Here is a 12,781-nt window from a genome sequence, read left to right as displayed (position 1 = left end):
ATGGGAACAAACCATAGAAAATAAAACAGAAATTTTAAAATGGGAAGACATGGATAAATTCTTATCCAGCAGATTCCAAACGTTGGAAACTGTCGTAGATATAAGAGGGGATACGGTTTCAAAACCCTCTAAGCCACATGCTTCTCGTTCCTCGGCAGATACATCGTCGAAGCGATTAGGGTCCTACCAGGCAAGTGCAAGTGTAGCGAAACCTACGTGTAAGATGTGCAAAAGACCTGCACATCGAATTTCAAAGTGTGAAAAGTTCTTACGTTTAACACCCAATAAACGGTTTGAACAAATTAAGAGCAGCCGTGGATGTATAAACTGCCTTTCTGCTGGCCATTCGGTAACAAAGTGCACCAGTCAATTGAACTGTGCCACATGTCATTTAAGACATCATACGCTGCTTCATATTTCGAATCAGCCAAAATCAACAAATACTTCAGACACTATCGGAGCATCTACCTCACGGGAAGCTCAAATACGACGCAATGCTGAAAGAGAAAATGCTCCGATTAATAATGTGAACTCATGTTTTGCTAATACAAATAAAGGGGTATTACTAGGGACAGCTCAGGTTAATATTCATTTTAATGGTGTTGACTATTCGGCGAGAGCCCTAATAGACTCGGGATCAGAATGTTCATTCATTACCGAGAAACTAAAGCGCAGAATTAATCTGCCATCCAAACACCTGCATGCCCAAGTTTCGGGCATCAATAATACAATGTCTGCACAAGTAAAAGAAGCGTGCAACATACAACTGCGGTCACCAGCCGACCCATTAATCAAGATCAATACGATCATGCTGGTTTTACCACAATTGACAAGGAATCTTCCAACTTGCCAAATAAACGCAATGACTATGCAAGCATTCCCTGACTTAGTACTGGCTGACAAACGATTCTTTGTCAATGGGCCAGTCGATCTAATTCTGGGCGGAGACATATACCCCCAAATTATGTTAGGCGGCATTAGGAAAGATGTGCTAAACACATTAATAGCACAGGAAACGGTGTTCGGCCGGATTTTGACAGGCCGGACAGATGCGGTTGATACAAATAAGACCCTAGTTTCATATTTTAACGAGGTCACTTTAGACAAACAACTGGCGGCTTTCTGGGAGATAGAAGAAATTCCAAAGAAGAGGAGCATCAATAACGATGACACTTACTGCGAGGAGCTATACAAATCCACAACAGTTCGGAACAACGATGGCAAATACGTAGTCTCCTTACCCTTTAGGAAAGAGTTTAACTTAGGCCCCTCATTAAGAAGTGTGTGTGCTCAATTCTATCGCAACGAGACACGACTTGCGAAAAACCCAGTCCTTCAAACGGAATACAATATAGTTGTATCAGAATATGAAACCTTAGGGCATATGAGACAAATAGGCAATATTTCGCCAGACTCAAATGATTGCTACTTCCTACCTCACCATGCTGTCATAAAGTCAGAGTCGTATTTAATGCATCTTGTCCTACCACTAATGGCAAAAGTCTGAATGATGCCTTATATTCAGGTCCGATTCTTCAATCCGACCTGACAATCCTTATACTACGTTGGAGGCTGTTCAAATACGTATTTAACAGCGACATAGAAAAAATTTACCGCCAAATATGGGTTAATGAAAATCAAATCAAATTCCAGCGAATCGTATTTCGCAACTGCCACAAGGATCCAATTAACATTTACGAATTGAAAACGGTAATCTTTGGGGTTAATTGTGCTCCGTATCTTGCGATTCGGACGCTGCACGAACTAGCTAATGACATGGAGACATCGCATCCAATGGCAGCAGATATCCTGCGAAATTGCATGTACGTTGATGACGTACTCGCCGGTGGACACAGCATTGAAATTGCAATCAAGGTAAGGGACGAAATATCATCGGCATTGCAATCGGCAGGTTTTCCATTGCGGAAATGGACGTTCAACTGCAAGAGAATTCTACAGGGTATACCGAAGCAACACTTAATAAGTGAGGATTTTCTTGAGTTTGAAGACACCAGCATGGTCAAAGCACTCGGTATCAGGTGGAACGCCCATTTCGACTACTTCTACTTCACAGCGAAACCCTTTGACAATAACTATGCTGTAACATAAAGGTCAATACTTTCTGCGATCGCAAAACTTTTCGACCCTCTTGGCTGGCTGGCACCAGTCATAATATTAGCCAAGATAATAATGCAAAATATTTGGTTGGAAGGGACAGGCTGGAATGAAGATGTGTCTGAAACTACTCTCCATCGGTGGCAATCATTCATGACTGACTACGAAAAGATCAACGATATACGCATACCGCGATGGATTCACTACACATTGAAGGACAATATCGAAATACATGGATTCAGCGATGCTTCGGAAAAAGCATATGCCGCTACTGTTTTCCTGAGGGTACAAACAAAGGATCAAGTCTTCACCAACCTGTTGATGGCCAAGACGAGAGTAGACCCGGTCAAAACCATATCCTTGCCTCGACTCGAACTCTGCGGTGCAGTTCTACTAGCAGAAATAATCGAATCTGTGGTCGAAAATATGAAACTTTCGAACATTAAAGTAACCCTTTGGACAAATCCAACCATAGTGCTGGCATGGATCTGAAAACCACCTTGTTCGTGGTCAACGTTCGTGGCACATCGAATAACTAAAATCATCGACAAAGTAGGAGACAAAGTATGGCGGCACGTAGAATCCGCGTCAAATCCTGCAGATTTGGCGAGCAGAGCCTCTACGCTTCGGACCTAATCAACAATTCTTTGTGGTGGAAGGGACCTTCTTGGACAACGAAAATTGGTCAACACAAGAAGAAGATTATAATACGAATATTGAGGAAAAGAGGGTGAAAGTTCATACAACTTCGGTCAAAAATAACTTTGACATTCTGAATAAGTTTTCCGATTTACCAAGGGCTTTGCGGGTTATATCCTATATTCTTCGGTTTTTCCAGAATACGCACCCAACAACTAAAGCCTCATTTAAAAGGGATTCTCATTCGATAGCCCCTGACGAAATAGAAAAAACAGCACATATCTTGATAACAATATGCCAAAGGCAACACTATCAAGAAGAGTACGCAAATTTGAAGTCAGGAAAACTAATAAATGGCAAGAGTGCGATTTTACCCCTGGATCGATATATCGATGAAGAAGGCATCATTCGAACTGGGGGCGGACTGGGGCATACAAAGACATGTCCCATAACGAAAGTCATCCCATTATTCTTCCTTATACTTGCAGGTTATCCAGACTTATAGTTCAATCCTCTCATAAGACCACCCTGCATGGAGGGAACCAGCTGATGCTACGTCATATCCGCACTCAGTACTGGATCCCACGTGTTAAAATAATGATACGGTCTGTTATCCACAACTGCAAGGTCTGTACTATTTACAGGAAGCGGACACAAACGCAACTTAAGGGGATCCTTCCGAAGGAGCACACCACCTTTACTAGGGCCTGCACCAACACCGGGGTAGATTTCGCGGGACCATTCGATATAAAATCCTACCGAGGGAGGGGATGTCGAATTTCAAAAGGATACATTTGCCTGTTTGTCTGCTTTTCGACGAAAGCCATCCATCTAGAAGCGACAAACGATCTTAGTACCGGGTCCTTCCCAGCTGCCTTCGCCAGATTTGTATCCAGACGAGGCTGTCCAAAAAACGTTTTCTCCGACAATGGTACTAACTTTGTCGGAGCTTCGCGATCTTTACGATCCGAGTTTAAAGCATTTCTGCGTGAAGCAAGGGACGGAACATTGAATAAATATAGCCATCACACTTTAGAATGGTATTTTATACCGCCAAGCGCTCCTCACATGGGAGATTTGTGGGAAGCGGGGGTAAAAAGTTTTAAGACCCATTTTAAAAAGATCGCGTCCGATCATAAATATACTTTTGAGGAGTTTACTACCCTTTTATGTCGAATTGAGGCCTGCCTCAACTCTAGGCTCCTCAGTCCCTCATCCAATGACCCTTCCGACCTGGAGCCGCTTACTCCAGGCCACTTTCTCGTAGGTGGACATCCTTTAGCCTCACCTGAACTCGATTGTAGCGAAAATCCTGCCTCAATCGTAAACCGATGGCAAAGGATGAAAGCCCTACATCAAACATTCTGCAAAAGGTGGAAATCGGAATATCTCACCGAGATCCAGAAACGGTATAAGTGGAAACATCCACAGCCCAACTTTAAACGCGGGGACCTAGTCGTCATCAAGGAGGATAACCTACAACCGAACGAGTGGAGAATGGGGAGAATCGTCAACACACGCCCAGGTTCCGATAACCGTATACGAGTTGTTGACGTCAATACAATTAAAGGACAAATTACGAGACCAATCGCGAAATTGGTACTACTTCCGCCCAAGAATGAGGAAAATGGACTGCAACACCCCACATTCCACGATCCCAAATAACCCAGCTCTCGTTCACCCCGAACGAGGCCAACACACCTATAACCCAGCTCTCGTTCCCCTGAACGAGGCCAACATACCTTAATTTAGATTCACTATCTGCCACAGAATACCTCTTCCAAAAATTGCGTTAGTGTGCCGTTGCCACCACGCAATTGTTCAGAAGACAATTAAATGTAAGAATTGATCCCCGAATTTTAGTCATATCGGCACCGGAATATCTCCGTACCTCCCCCATCTCACCGTGCGTATTCATCACACAGCTGATGTCACGGTGTTTAAACCTTTTCCACATTATAAATAAATTATAAATTAAAAAATTGCTTTAAATAATTGTTTTCATCCATTTAAAGCAATAAGGGCTATCTCCCATGCACTATAGCCAAGATTTCTTTAATTAACTGACGAAGGATTTTATGTGAATATACTTGCGACTTTCGTTCTAAAAAGCAAAATGGGAACTTATTTCACTTGTGTACAATATTGTTTAATTTTCTACACCTAAAGCAATTGCATTATCAAAGAGTATCACCAGCGGACATAATCCCAAGGAAAATGATAACATGAGTCTCTTGGTCATGAACGTGTGTAACCTTTGTGGACCCTCACGTATGTGCTCATTTATAGGCGGCAAGATTGGCAGCCATGCGCACAGTCCATGAGCGCCAGAATACAACCACAAGCAGTCACGCATCGGATTCTTCTCCAATGCATTAGACAACCAAAAGCATCCAACATACGAAGCCAAGCAAGACGCCATTAGAGAATTGATTACACTATTACGTGATTCCCTTTGAATTATCAAACTTCGTGCACAAACGTTACCAATAATTGTCTCAACTGTATCAGGTGAAGTAGATGAAGACCTCACTGATAAATCATTTCGCAAAGTTGTAACCGGGAGGGACACTATACCCGCTGGATGTATACCTGTACTTCTAACATCTACTTCGTAAGCGCCATTGACGCTTAAGGAACAAGAATCCTACGGTCTTAACTCAAAAGGGCTAACAACGCCATCCAAAAAAGTGTCATCAGCTGATTTCGAAGTAGATGTTTAATGAAATTACAGGAGCGCGAACCTGAATCTTGGTCGCAAAATGGTTATCCAATTGGTATTCCTCAGAATAGCAGATTAATTGCTGAATATCGAATAGGCCAATTACTAGCTGCATAAGTTTGATGAATCTGTATCATATTCCATAATTTACCTTCTGATAGAATGCTCGATACATCGACGGACTTCTTTACTTCCATACTATCATCCTTGTTCCCATGGATATCGGTTGATTTTCATGCTATTGTTGGGAAATGTGAACTGGGAGCCCAAATATATTTTTGTTAGTTTTTCCCCTTGGTTCGCATATAATATCTGGTCCCCTTGTAGTAGGACATGGAAATTTGATGCCACACAGGGGTTCATTGACAAAGTATCTTTAACAAAATTTAATTGTAAAACATCACAAATATCTTAATTTTCTTCAAAAGCCCTACCTGATGGTCAACGGGTGGCTGCTGGCAGCTTTGTTCACATTGATCCCATCAATTCAATTTCGTGACGCTTCTGAGGTTTGACCCACTTATAGAAAGCGTGCTTTAGCTGAATGGCTTACAATAGGACTGTGTGAAGAACTCAAAGTCAAGTCAGTACCTTTCTGAACGCCTGGGATACACAATTGCCGTAATAGACTATGCAAAGCTAACAGCGTTAAGGGCCAAACACCAGCCCGTCATCGCACAGGCTGCCCATTGAAATTTACTAAGCCCTAAGCTGCTTAGGAGGTATATGTACCAATGTTACCGCCAACCTTTGGGGAGCTTTTCCTTTGTTTTTCTTACTTATTATATATGTCTATTTTTTATAACTGCTTATTAATAATAATACATAAAAACTCACATACAAATATCAAAGTTCGTCATTCACTCCATAATGCCCTTAAGATAATTTGTATTTTTAATAAACCTAAAATCAGCTCGTAATTGTATGAATTGTCGCTCAACCGACTTATCCAGATAATTCAAAGTTTCGCCAGTGCAAACTTCTTGTAAATTTTCTGGCTTCACCAACAACAAGTTGCACAATGCATGTAGTATATCAAATAGTTGTGTTACCAGTGGATTCTCCAATTCGCGAATACATTTACGATACTCATTCACATCACAAATGGCACACATAGCACCGGCGGTATTATATTGCATTGTTTGCAAATGATCGAATATAACCCGATGAAAGCGTACACCAGACTCGTGTAATATATTTTGTAAATTATCACCATCTACACAACGTTTTATCTGCTTTAAGGATGGCTGCAAGTTTTGTACAACTTGTAAACATGCCGTTGACGAAATTGTGTCCGTATCGGTTTCTGGCTTATAATCTGTTTTCTTTTGTTCACTTGGCAAGTATAATTTAACCCAGCTAATTATTGCGTTGATTGAACGCTCAAGTCCCTGATCTAGTGATTTTTCAATTTGCTCCTTTAACAAACGTCTTTTAAATATATAATCCGAGTCTTTGGGACTATTTATTATACACGGGATTACAGCGCTGTTTGAGAGTTTATCCAATAAATGCACAATAATGTTTGTTTTTTATACAACATCAAAGAAATACAACTGCAGATATGTTTTCCCTTCGGCTATGGGTATTGCTTGCAAACCTAATTCAAGTGCATATACAACATGTTCATGCATTAGACAGCGTAATAATATCTCATTCAATTGTATCACCAGTTGGCAGTTCGATGGCACTGGAACGTAACCGACAGCGTATAAGTGCCGCTTTTGCTTCTTGTAACATATTTATAGCTAATTCTTCGCATAAAAATGTTTCACAGCCATAATCTTCGATTTGCGCGATATTAATGTTGGCACGTGTACAATCAATGCCTGCATATCACGTCGCAGTTCTTGAAAGCGTTCCGTTGGCTTCTTTTGATGTTTTTTACTGGCGTAAAAGCGTTCCAGTTCTGTTGAACATTTTGCTGTTAAACATCTTGACTCAACTTCTACATAGTTTGCTAAATGTTTTGTAAACATTTGTTGTGTCAACTTTTGCAGCACATCATCATCGATGGTGGACATATATATTTGTAGTTCTGATGACAACTTTATGGTTCGAGAATATAGTTCATAGAGCGTACGTAAATACTTTTCCTCGTCCTTTTTATCATCCAATTTAGTTAACGCATATTGATGCGATTTCAATTGATAAATATTGAGTATAAATTTGGACATAACTTGAACTGGATTGGCGAATACTTTTTTAATAATTTCATAATGATGTTTGCACATTGGCGCTATAACCATAAAAAAATCCTTCCCGCCATTGGGTGTCATTTGACTTTGTTCTATATAAGCATCGACACATTGGGCATATCCTTTGAATTGAGATAATATCTATGCTAGTTTTTTCATTTTTCTCAATATCTTCACACTTTTGCGCTGTAACAAATTCTTCAATTAAACAGCGCTCAATATCATCGTACATCTGTTCAATTTTTTGCTTTGATTCAACAAATTTTTCTATTGGTAAAATCTTGTGATATTGTATAAAGTTTTTGTACAACATCAGCTGCCTCATGAAGACGCTTGGATCCGTGAAAGTATCGTTGAGTATTGGACCAGATACCAAGAATTCGGACATATGATTTAATAGTTTTTGCGCTTGCACTGTACGACTACGTGGCGTATTCACATTTTCTAATTGCTCTCCTAAATGTATAATTTTTCTCGCAACCGAAATAATTGTTTCATCTAATTGACCAAACCAAGCGATGGCCACTTTATAACGTATACCTGTAAATAAAAGAGCAAAATTAATTAATGAAAAAGAGATTACAACTTCTAGCCACTATACTCACCGCGTGTTTTAAATCAATGACATTTTTTTCCATTCAGGAAATGGAAAAGCGTAGCAGATGTCAAAATCTCTACATTTAATGTCTGACTGTCAATGATTATTGCAATACAAACGTTAGGCCTCATGCGCAAGCATCTCGCGCACTACACGTCACGCACTACATGCCGCACTACACGTCACGCAATATATGCCGCACGACATATCGCGCACAACATGCCACACGACAGGTGGCGACCTGCATATATCGATCAATCAATCGTTTGGTTGAAAAAAAAAAAATATATATATATATATAGACTTAATTCCACGAATCTCAACATTATGGACAATACATGTCGAAAATAATGTTGAATGGTGGAAGTGCAACTCTTTAACACCTTTTCAGCCAGGTTTCGAACCGTTCCGTGTGGTGGCAGGCCACTTGTTGTTTAATCAAAGTTCACCACAAATCTAGAAAAAAATAAATAAATTTTAGAAATACGTCGGCGACATCTACCGACACAAATCAAATTATAAAATGTACCAAAGGCGCTAAAGCACCAGCCACATCGCATGGATGCGTGCTAAATCCGTTTTTTCTTCAACTCTTTGCGCGCATATGTATGTACTTATGGCCTTCAATTTTTTATTTCAATTAAAATTTATTTCAAATATAAATATAAAATATATCAGAGATAATTTTTTTTTTGGTTTACGCCACCCAAACAACATTCCGCAAACCTCAATTTGGGCATGATCAATGATACCAATATTCTTTCAGATCATGACCCGTTACCAAACCTTATTGGCCAAGTCAGAGGGAGGCGGAAAGCGTTTCGACGTTGCTTGCCAGCTCTGCGGCAGGGATCATAGCCTTAGGATCTGTGCCGAATACCGTAAAAAATCCCCAGAAGAGAGGTTGCGGGCAGTACTTCTGCATAAGTACTGTCCAAACTGTTTGTCGCCCTTTCACCGCGTGGACAAATGTAACAGCAAGTATCGCTGCAAGAGGTGGCAAGAGAAGCACCACACCACGCTTCATTTAGATGAGCGTCGACCGGTAAGCGACGAGACGACCAAAAACGGCGAAGACAACACGTCCGACGATGCTTTGTCGATCAACCTCTCGGGGCCGGCTAAATCCTGGGCTCAGCAGGTGGAGGAAGAGGAAATGGAGGAAGAGAGAGCGAAAATGGAAGAAGAGCGAGCAAAAATGGAGACAACACCGTCAACGGTAAATCATGGGATGCGCAGCTTCCGGCCACTGTTACAGCATGAAGGAAGCGCGCGGCGAAAGCAAATAAACGTCGAAACGAACGAGACAACTGGCGGCACCGCGACATCGGACTCCAAGGAGGCCCGACCAAGTCATCCAAACGCGGAAAACAGCAGCGGCGAAATAAGTCGACGCCATACCCTTCTGACGCCCAAAATACACGAGCACTATCGCGGGGTACACCGGAAGGCTTCTCAACCGGCAGACTGCCCTAAGCTACTCCAGCACCCATCATGCGGCCTTTCGTGCCCATTGCGCCGACGGCCATAGTGCGCATCGAATCGCGGGGGCATCTGCACCTGGTTCGTGATATCATTGATCCCTGCGCCACCAGCACAATCGTCGATGCAGAGCTGGTACGTGATCTCCAATTGGAGTGCCAAGGACCAGGGCAATGCACCCTTATTCTGCGCGGCAAATTCGGGTCATCGACGCACGTAACCACTCAGGCCGTAGTGGTCAAAGGTCACTATCGAGTGAGTCCGCCGACTAATGTGGACCCTAAGATTGCGGCGCCTTTTGAATTGAGCGGTACACCGGCATCGACAGTTGGCGGTCTCCTAACCCAACCGACCGTGTTCGGGTTGGTGGTCTCGGGAACCTGCCCAAAATAAATATCCCATTTTCACGCCTCACACATGTGCCATCTTATAAATATTTAAGTAAATATGCACGGAATTTAAAACCACGTACGTATATCTAATAAAATTTTTTCTTTTTCCACAGGAGAGCGAAACGCGAGGTCAACCATCTGGCGTGCAGTGCTTGCAGTCCGCATCTGCACTGCCTTCTTTCGTTACAGCGCCTTACTGGACGTGCGATCACGTGGCATTCCTTTTTTTAATTTTTTCCTTTTTGTTGCTTACGGCAAGGGGCCGGTATGTTTAGGCCACAGGCCTAGATATATCTCCCCCCCCCCCCCCCTCTCGTTACATAATTTTCTTTAGTTATTTTCCTTCGTTTACTACCACCCACATATGCTTGTGATCACTAATACACACGGGCATGTGTGAGTGGCGGTACGTATGTATCCTAGATTTTTACCGCTGTGAGCCCGCGGTACAGCAACTTTGTTGCCGGGAAACCCAACGAAGGGGCTGTATCGTGGGTTCATCGGCTCATGTGGCAAAGAGGCTCGACCTCTTTGAATCCAGCAGCCAGCGAAGGTACACGTTATCCCACGTTTACGTAAGTGTAAATTTAATATAAATATATCTAATATTTTAAACTTTCACAACATTTGTTAAAATCTTCCTTAACACTTGTTGTATTTATATACATTGAATAAAAAACACACTGTGAATTCCTTTTTTTATTAACACGAAACTTTTTTGGTGTTTTTATTTTCTTCCCTTTTTTTCGCCTTAACTAATCTTTAACAAATACGCGGGTGCGCGCTTTAATGTCGCGTTTCTTTTGTGAAGCTGAGTGCGCTTGATTGCACTGTTGGGAGAGTGCAGCAAAGAAAGATGAAAAAATTGCAAATATGAGAGAGGTTGAGAAATTTGATCAGCAGTAAACAACTCTCGTTGCCTATGTAGCTATATGTGCTGGGAGAATGTCGCTGGAAGAGCGACTTGAACGTGTGAGTAAACACGTATGTATATATATATATATATATGATGTTCTCAGAGTGGAGAAATAGGAATGTTGGAAAAGCAACTTGAAATTATTTGTACATGTATGTACGTATGAATATTATACTTTTCTATATGCTGCGAAGCAGAAAAAATGATTTGGAAGTTGAACTGTATCGCCAAGTTCAACGCTCTGTGTGAACAACGGGGTAAACTCAGCTGTAGAAGAAATTTTTACTGATGTTCTTGCACAGTGGGTTTGAGTAGGCAAGTAAACTGCAATTTTTTGTTGGTTAAACACCACTAGAAATATGTATACATATATATATATATATAATTGGCGAATTTTCCCTATTGGTATAGCGGCCACCGTGGTGTGATGGTAGCGTGCTCCGCACCACACCGTATGCCCTGGGTTCACACCCCGGACAAAGCAACATCAAAAATGGTTTTTCAATTAGAAGACAATTTTTCTAAGCGGGGTCGCCCCTCGGCAGTGTTTGGCAAGCGCTCCGGGTGTTTTTCTGCCATGAACAGCTTTCAGTGAAAACTCATCTGCCTTGCAGATGACGTTCCGAGTCGGCATAAAATATGTAGGTCCCGTCCGGCCGATTTGTAGGAAAAATCAATAGGAGCACGACGCAAATTGGAAGAGAAGCTCGGCCTTAGATCTCTTCGGAGGTTATCGCGCCTTACATTTATTTATTTTTATTTTTTATAGCGAAATATTTTCTACCAATTTTTGGCTGCAAAACGTTTGCAGTAAAACCAACGGTAAGAAAATTTCCGTAATATTCATGTATAAACTTTTTTGAAAAAAAGTTTTATAAGATCGCGAGTTTGAATCGAGCTCAAGGCCTAACAATAATTATTTTATCATTATTATTGTTATAATATATTTTTTCTTAATTGAAAAAATTTTTAAATTAGAATAGAAGAAAGAAAAAATTTAGACAACTGCTAAAGCTCGTTGTATAGATCCATTTCGGGAACTGCTAAATTCCTTCATCGGCAACGTTTAGGCGCCGCTGCTATAACCATTCAGCCACCACAGCGGTTTTTTGTTTGTCTTCATTATTCCTACTTCAATTCTGTTTCTTGCCAATTGATATTCACAGCACTGCGACATCTGTTACAGAATAGTTGTGAAAATTGGACTTTGTTTATGGCGATGATGCCATAGTGTCATATTTTATTGACACTTTTTCCCCGTGCTCTGGGATGTATTAACAATTTTTGTTGTTATATCGGCCTACAGATTTGTAAGATCGCGAGTTTGAATCGAGCTCAAGGCCTAACAATAATTATTTTATCATTATTATTGTTATAATATATTTTTTCTTAATTGAAAAAATTTTTAAATTAGAATAGAAGAAAGAAAAAATTTAGACAACTGCCAAAGCTCGTTGTATAGATCCATTTCGGGAACTGCTAAATTCCTTCATCGGCAACGTTTAGGCGCCGCTGCTATAACCATTCAGCCACCACAGCGGTTTTTTGTTTGTCTTCATTATTCCTACTTCAATTCTGTTTCTTGCCAATTGATATTCACAGCACTGCGACATCTGTTACAGAATAGTTGTGAAAATTGGACTTTGTTTATGGCGATGATGCTATAGTGTCATATTTTATTGACACTTTTTCCCCGTGCTCTGGGATGTATTAACAATT

General features: G+C 41.0%; 1 protein-coding gene and 1 pseudogene across 1 annotated transcript in view; both read right to left on the bottom strand.

The window, feature by feature from the left end:
* Positions 1–12,781, bottom strand: part of LOC137238431 (membrane-associated transporter protein-like) — a 1,095,627-nt gene that overhangs the window by 138,297 nt on the left and 944,549 nt on the right. The gene's annotated exons all lie outside the window — the stretch shown is intronic.
* LOC137239478 (exocyst complex component 5-like) lies at positions 6,337–8,077 on the bottom strand (annotated as a pseudogene).

This window comes from Eurosta solidaginis, chromosome 1 (genome assembly GCF_040869045.1).
Source record: "Eurosta solidaginis isolate ZX-2024a chromosome 1, ASM4086904v1, whole genome shotgun sequence".
In the NCBI taxonomy this organism is placed as follows: Eukaryota; Metazoa; Arthropoda; class Insecta; order Diptera; family Tephritidae; genus Eurosta; species Eurosta solidaginis.
Note: the sequence above shows the minus strand (reverse complement) of the source record. Positions and strands in the feature narration are given on the sequence as shown.